At 39.4% G+C, this 6,654-nt stretch overlaps 1 long non-coding RNA gene across 1 annotated transcript; it reads left to right on the top strand.

Moving 5' to 3' along the window:
• Positions 1–2,841: 2,841 nt before the first annotated feature.
• On the top strand, positions 2,842–6,123 carry LOC106943292 (uncharacterized). Its single transcript, XR_001423883.1, has 4 exons — positions 2,842–2,975; positions 4,628–4,765; positions 5,485–5,528; positions 5,984–6,123. It is a non-coding gene; the product is annotated as an uncharacterized LOC106943292 (long non-coding RNA).
• Positions 6,124–6,654: the final 531 nt, after the last annotated feature.

Below are 6,654 nucleotides of genomic sequence, written 5' to 3'. Positions count from 1 at the left end.
GTCCGGGGGTGGGGGAGGGGGGTCGTGAACCGTCAGATAAGGTTCTGCATGTTGGTGTTCCCGCTAAATCCTGAATATACCCAATTTGGGTTGTCTTGGCCTTTTTATCGCAGCCTGTGGGGTTTTCCCTGACTGGGAACGAGAATACAAGCTACTGAAGGTGACAGGTAGCCAATCAGAAAGCGCGGTGACGTCAGAACAGAGGGGAATCCTAAACAGCTGACATATCACGCAACTGAGAGTCCGGTGGATATTGGAGATGATATGTGGAAATGTTTATTACTATATGTAAAGGTCATTATTATGTTTATTCAGTTAAAAATGTTAATTATGAAAAAACATATTCACCTCCAAATCATAGTGCAGCAAACAGAGCGGCTGCTCCCGTTGTCTTTTATCCACTGCCTTTTCTTTTTATTACGTCTTTTATCTCTTAAAATGAGTCCACAAACTATCACTATTGCTTCTACATCGTCATCCGTGTTTGGTTATTATAAATTCCCGCTATGTTGGGGGTTTAACTGGATTATCCTCTGGAATCGGTTCGTGTTGCTCCTGCCTTGGAGACACGAACCTGTTGTACTTTTATCAGCTCTGTGGTCACAGAGGTTTGGAGAATTGGCCGACAGTTCATAAATCTTTCCGTCTAAACCAGACTTAAGACTCACAAGCTCTACTCATATCCTCTCGACCACTACCAAAACGCTCTCTGACTCTGGTCGCTATGGTAACGTTTACATATCCCTTCAAAATAAGATACAGATGCGCCACAAAAACGAGCATTTCACTTTCGTGAAAATGTTAACTCACGATAATGACTAACGGAGCCCTGAGCTTGTTTCTCTGCAACGAGACGGTCCCATCTGGGAGTGATGAGAGACAACGACACCCGAAGTGTTGCTTATATCCACAGCCTGCTGGGTCTCTACGTGGCGAAGCAGTTTGAAGCTTCATTGCCTCATTAGCAGCCGGTCGCCGCATGTTACACAGAGCAGCTTGTAATGTGGGACTCACCTACCGGTCCGGGATAAATCCATCCTCCTGTCTCTTCTCTGGGCCTTTTCCCCTTTGCAAAGAAACTTTCCAAAGATACCTGATCTGTTTCTTACTCATTTTGCTGCTTGTGGGCTCAGTGTTGGCATGCAAGTAACTGAGAGAATCCGGTTAAAGGATTTTCAAAATAAAAGATCCTCCAGACTCAAATAATACATAAAACGGAAATATTTAATTATTTCTTGCGCGGCCTGGTACCAATTGGTCCATGGACTGGTGCCGGTCCGTGGACCAGGGGTTGGGGAGCGGGAGAGAGCGACTGAGCGTTACCTGTAGCCGACAGCTCGGTACGGGAGCCGAGAGCTCCCATACTGAGCTCTCGGCTCAGTACGGCTAAGCCATACTGAGCAGCAGCTATTGCAGCTGACCGTAAAAAAATATACTGCTCAAAAAAAGTAAAGGGAACATTTCACTTTAATTATGTGTGTGGCTCCAAATCCAGGCCTCCATTGGTTAATAAATTTGATTTCCATTGATGATTTTTGTGTGATTTTGCACATTCAACTTTGTACAGAACAAAGTATTCAATGAGAATATTTCATTCATTCAGATCTAGGATGTGTTATTTGAGTGTTCCCTTTATTTTTTGAGCAGTGTATATATGTATGTACTTTATTTCTTATCTTCAACGTAGAGCATTTAAAACCACAAATTAAAATCTGAATATTTTTCTAGAAAACTCTGGTGCTGACCTTTAAGTTTAAGCTATGATACTAACCCGATATTCAATTCCTACACATTTATAGGTTCTCAGCCATCCATGACATGAAAAAACCCCATCAAAAATATAAGTTTAAAGCAACTTAAGTTATAATTTAAATAACATGACTTGTATTGAGAACCACTGCAATAAATCAATATTTATGAGGAATTTTATTCAGTGGAGTTACTTATTAAAACTTGTTTTTAGTCAGAGCCTTAAGTTTTTGTAAAGGTGTTTCAGAGATTAGATCAGTGACTCTGAATCAAACTCATATCTAAACATTTAAATCTTAGTTTGACTTCTATGGGTCTCAACAGGTTGTTTACTGAGAAAAATACTTTTGTTATTCATTGCTACTATGTGTGTTAATTATTTTATTCACATATTCCATGGTTAACCACTTTTAATTCCCCAATATATCTTTATTTATGTGACAGACTGGCGACCTGTCCAAGCTGTACCCCGCCTCTCGCCCGAAACATTAGCTGGAGATAGGCACCAGCACCCCTCCGGACCCCACTAAGGGACAAGGGTGTAAAGAAAATGGATGGATGGATGGATGGATCGATGTATCTTTATTTAATTATGTATTTGTTAGTCGTGTTATGACTCCCACACCACCAGAGGCAGTAGCAGACCACAAAAAATGCAAATAAGGAGCAGATTTAGAAGTACACAGAAAACTACAGAATTTGAGAACTGTGAGCTGTGCTGAAATAAATAAAGGAGAGAAGTTCAAATACATTCTGAGAGTGGACCTCCTTCATAAAGGAGAATTTATCAAGAGATTTCAAAAGAAAATAAACACAGGAGACTGTGGATTATATAGGAAATAGCACCCCCTTCTTTTGCGGGAGGGCAATGGTCCTATGTCCAAATCGGTCTGTTGCGTGGTCCGCCCATGGCCCCCTTCCGTTTGATGCACCACCTGGTGCTCTGTGCTTGACCCCTTAAAGAAGCCAGCATGACAGGTTTTAGGCAGCCTTCTCCTCACTCTGCATTGTTTCTTTAATTTGACCAGCACTGAGCAATCCATTTGCATTGAAAAGCTAATCTTAATTGTGTATTAAGAAGTGAAGTCTAAAGCTCTGTTTACTGAAACTGTTCCTCTTTTTACAGGCAGCAAATACAGCACTATACCAACCAGCTTGCTAAAGAAACCAACAGGCATCTTAAAGAGTTGGGCTCAGTCCCTTTGGCATCATCACCCTCAGAACAAGTGAGTGTCGATGTGCATTTGTTAATGCATCAAACTCGCCTTTAAAGCTGATTTAATTTTTTCTTCCCAACAAAACTCAGTTGGAAAATGCTAATATCACCTAAGACCTACCCTCTGAGAACAAGAAGTCGAATATCTGACTCTTATATTTTTCATATTGTTTTGTTTACCTCCTTAACCTAATCAATATGAAACGGTGCCAGAAGACAAGTTGGAATAAATCTCAGAGTCTCCAGTACTGAGACTTCTGGGCTGATACTATGGTTGTGGTAATAATAATAATAGTCATAATAATACAAGATGAGTTCATAAAAGCCAAAACCAAGAAGGAATACTACCAGCACATCAGAACTGAACTCTAAGAACAAGATTGCTACAATCAACAGTTTAGCAGTGCCAGTGGTTATCTATGACTTTGGTGTACTCTTGTGGACCAAGCAGAACATCAAGGATATGGACTATAAGACCAGAAAATTTCTGATTATACGTATATGGCCTGTTACACCAAAGGGCAGATGTTGAGCGCTTATACATCTCGTGATGCCAAGGAGGACGTGGCCTGCTCCAACTTGAAACCACTGAAGAGGCAGCAGCAGTATGATTACCTGGGACAGTATGAGGGTCGACTTGTCCAACTTCTTCGAGACTTCGAAAAGACCCTTGAGGTAGATTGAGGTCATTGGTGGACAGTGACAGTGTTGGTACAGTTTGACTGTGATGGGGTCGTGCCCCCTAGTAAGTGGAGGTGTGAGAAGGGAGAAGTGAGGATAATGACCCTGATTGTGGCCCTGTTTGCACTGGCTGTGAGCAGTGACTTTCTCCATGTACTCTTCTTCTTTTACTTTTACTCCATCACCATCATTATTATCATCATCTTCAAAATTTTTATCTGTTCTTGCTGCATGCAAATGTTGGCCAATCTGGCTTGTTACTGTCTTCAGGACATCTTTAAAACGGTGGCCGCTTTTATCAGCAGTTCAGTAAGTTCAGTATTGGGGTGGTGGCTGCTGCTGCTGTCCACTGTGGCTGCATACTCAAGAGCCAAAGTCACTACATGGAACACGAGGTCAGCATTCGAGGTGCTGGAGGTACCATCATGGGAGGACAAGCCCCTACATGGGATGTACCACCAACAAATAACTGACGTGGCTGATATCAGGAAATCCTATCAATGGCTGGAAAAAGCTGGACTCAAAGACAGCACAGAGGCCCTCATCCTGGCTGCACAGGAACAGGCCCTAAACACCAGAGCAATAGAGGCTCAGATCTACCACACCAGACAAGACCCAAGGTGTAGGTTGTGCAAGGAGGCCCCGGAGACAGTCCAGCACATAACAGCAGGGTGCAAGATGCTGGCAGGGAAAGCGTACATGGAACGACATAACCAAGTGGCGGGCATAGTTTACAGAAACAACTGTGCAGAAAAATTGTGGAAAAAAAAAATCTGAAAACATTACAAAGAACTTCTTGCATTAAGTAAGCTGAGCTGAAAATTGTAATGTAAAAAAAAAGTTGTTTCATAGTTGAAACCTAAACTGAAAATGTTTGTCCTGTTTGTTTATGTGGGATTCATATAAAACCTCTTGTACAGACAAAACATTGTGATTTCTTTTAACCCATTGTTTCTAACTACATTTACTTATGCCACCCAGAGGCAACAAAGGATCCAAAGGGACCGGCTTATGAATGACTTTTCCGCAGCGCTCAACAACTTCCAAGCTGTCCAGCGACGTGCAGCAGAAAAAGAGAGGGAATCAATAGCAAGAGCAAGGGCTGGTTCCTGTCTATCAGTAAGTAAGCTATAGAGGTGACTTCACAAATTCCAGATTGTTAAATAGGAATTAAACTCTACAACATAAAATTATAACAAGTAATTTTAAATGAGCACTGTAACCAATAGTAATAAAGTGCCAGTATACTTTATGTATTTTGTAGTTTGCAGGATTTCCTCTAGCAGGGTGCCAGGTTTTACTTGTCCCCTCCTGCCAAGCTAGGCATTGCTTGTTTTTACTTCAAATAGTTTCTGATTCTTGTTCCCTTTTATTAATTAAACAGTGTCCCCACCATTCTCTGTGGGTTGTAGTATTTCGCCTATTACATCTGTGGTGAGCAATAAGGGCAGTTGGAGTGCAACCAGCTGGTCAAATGTTATTGAAATGCACAGCGTGAATGCACAACATTGAAATACAGTCTCCTACCAAACGCTGCATTCAATCAGTGATTACAACTTCACACAATGATATTGTGATAACAATTATGATTCAATATGATGTGCATTTCTGGTTTTAATTAAGTTTGCATTCAGAATGTGTTTAATAATGTACCTACACATAAGTCCTAATCATCTGTACATTTAAAGAATCTATATAATTATGGAGTCATTTAACTAGCTAACTATTCTCTTTTTTGCTGCACCTTGTTGCCACAATATTGCTACTGTTGCTTAAGTGGCATTGGACTCTGACTATGTTACTATTTAGATAAAGCTGTTTTAACCATTTTCTTTCAGAATGAAGACCGTTTTCGGGATGAAAAGCTTGTCTCCTTTGATAAGTAAGTAAATCATTCTTATAGGTTTACTCTGGAAGTATAAATAATATTTTGCATTTTGCAGGATTTATTGAAATTTAGTGTCAATTTAAATAGAAAATGAATCTAGATTATACTAAAGTAATTTATTACATATAAATGAAAAGATTCATGTGAAATTAATCTATTCATCATTAATAGTACATCATTAATTTCTGTTTTAAATGTAAATAAGATTTTCTTTCAGAATTGACACATATTTCACATTTTTATTATCTTTCAGGAGAAGACGGTTTTATTTCCTATAAGAAATAAAGTTTCTGCTAGCATATTTTAGGATTAACTGTAGATTAAACAATGAAATGAGTTTTCATAAACATATATTTTCATGTTATTTTTCACAAAGAGCAATAACTTGTTTATCATTAGGAAATTAGATTTTAGTTGTTATTTCACCTCTAACATCTGTGTTTGAAAAGCCAAGAGGACCTTGGTCCAATAACCACCCAGACAGAAGAAATGGCCATTACAGAGGAAGATCTGGAGCTCATCAAGGAGAGAGAAACCAATATCAGACAGCTTGAGGTGAGCATTTGCTTACTGTTGCTTGATATACAATGTATATATCAACCTGTAGGCCCATTTACGTATATGTTTATTTGTGTACGCTTCATATGTATTTCTGTTTGAATGTAAAGTACTTTGGCTACCCTGGTGATTTTTGAAATGTGCTATGAAACTAAAGTTGTTTGATTGAGTTGATTGATTTAATAAATCAACTCTAATAAATTCTAATTTATTTGAATTTATTAGAATTACAAGTCAATTTATTGAAAGTCAGTTTATTTCAGAAACTTTATCACTAAGAGAAAAAAATTATATAGATGAATTACACAAAAGCGGATGTTTGAAATTTCTAATTGATAATTTTATGCTTACAGCTAATGAAAACATGACATTTAAAAATAGAATATAGCAATAATACAGATCTGTAATAGAGACCACTTAAGCCGTTTTCGCACTGCAAGGAACGGAACGGAACGCTTTCAAAGTAGGACCGACCGTGTTTGCATTAGAATAGCGGTTCTCAACGTGGGCGGTACCGCCCCCCAGGGGGCGTTCAGAGGACGGCAGGGGGCGCTGGCGGACA

The sequence above is a fragment of the Poecilia latipinna genome, unplaced genomic scaffold (assembly GCF_001443285.1).
Source record: "Poecilia latipinna isolate Pla-1442-1.1 unplaced genomic scaffold, P_latipinna-1.0 Scaffold5100, whole genome shotgun sequence".
NCBI lineage: Eukaryota > Metazoa > Chordata > Actinopteri > Cyprinodontiformes > Poeciliidae > Poecilia > Poecilia latipinna.
The sequence above is the reverse complement of the archived record's forward strand: the minus strand, read 5'-3'. Positions and strand labels throughout refer to the sequence as shown.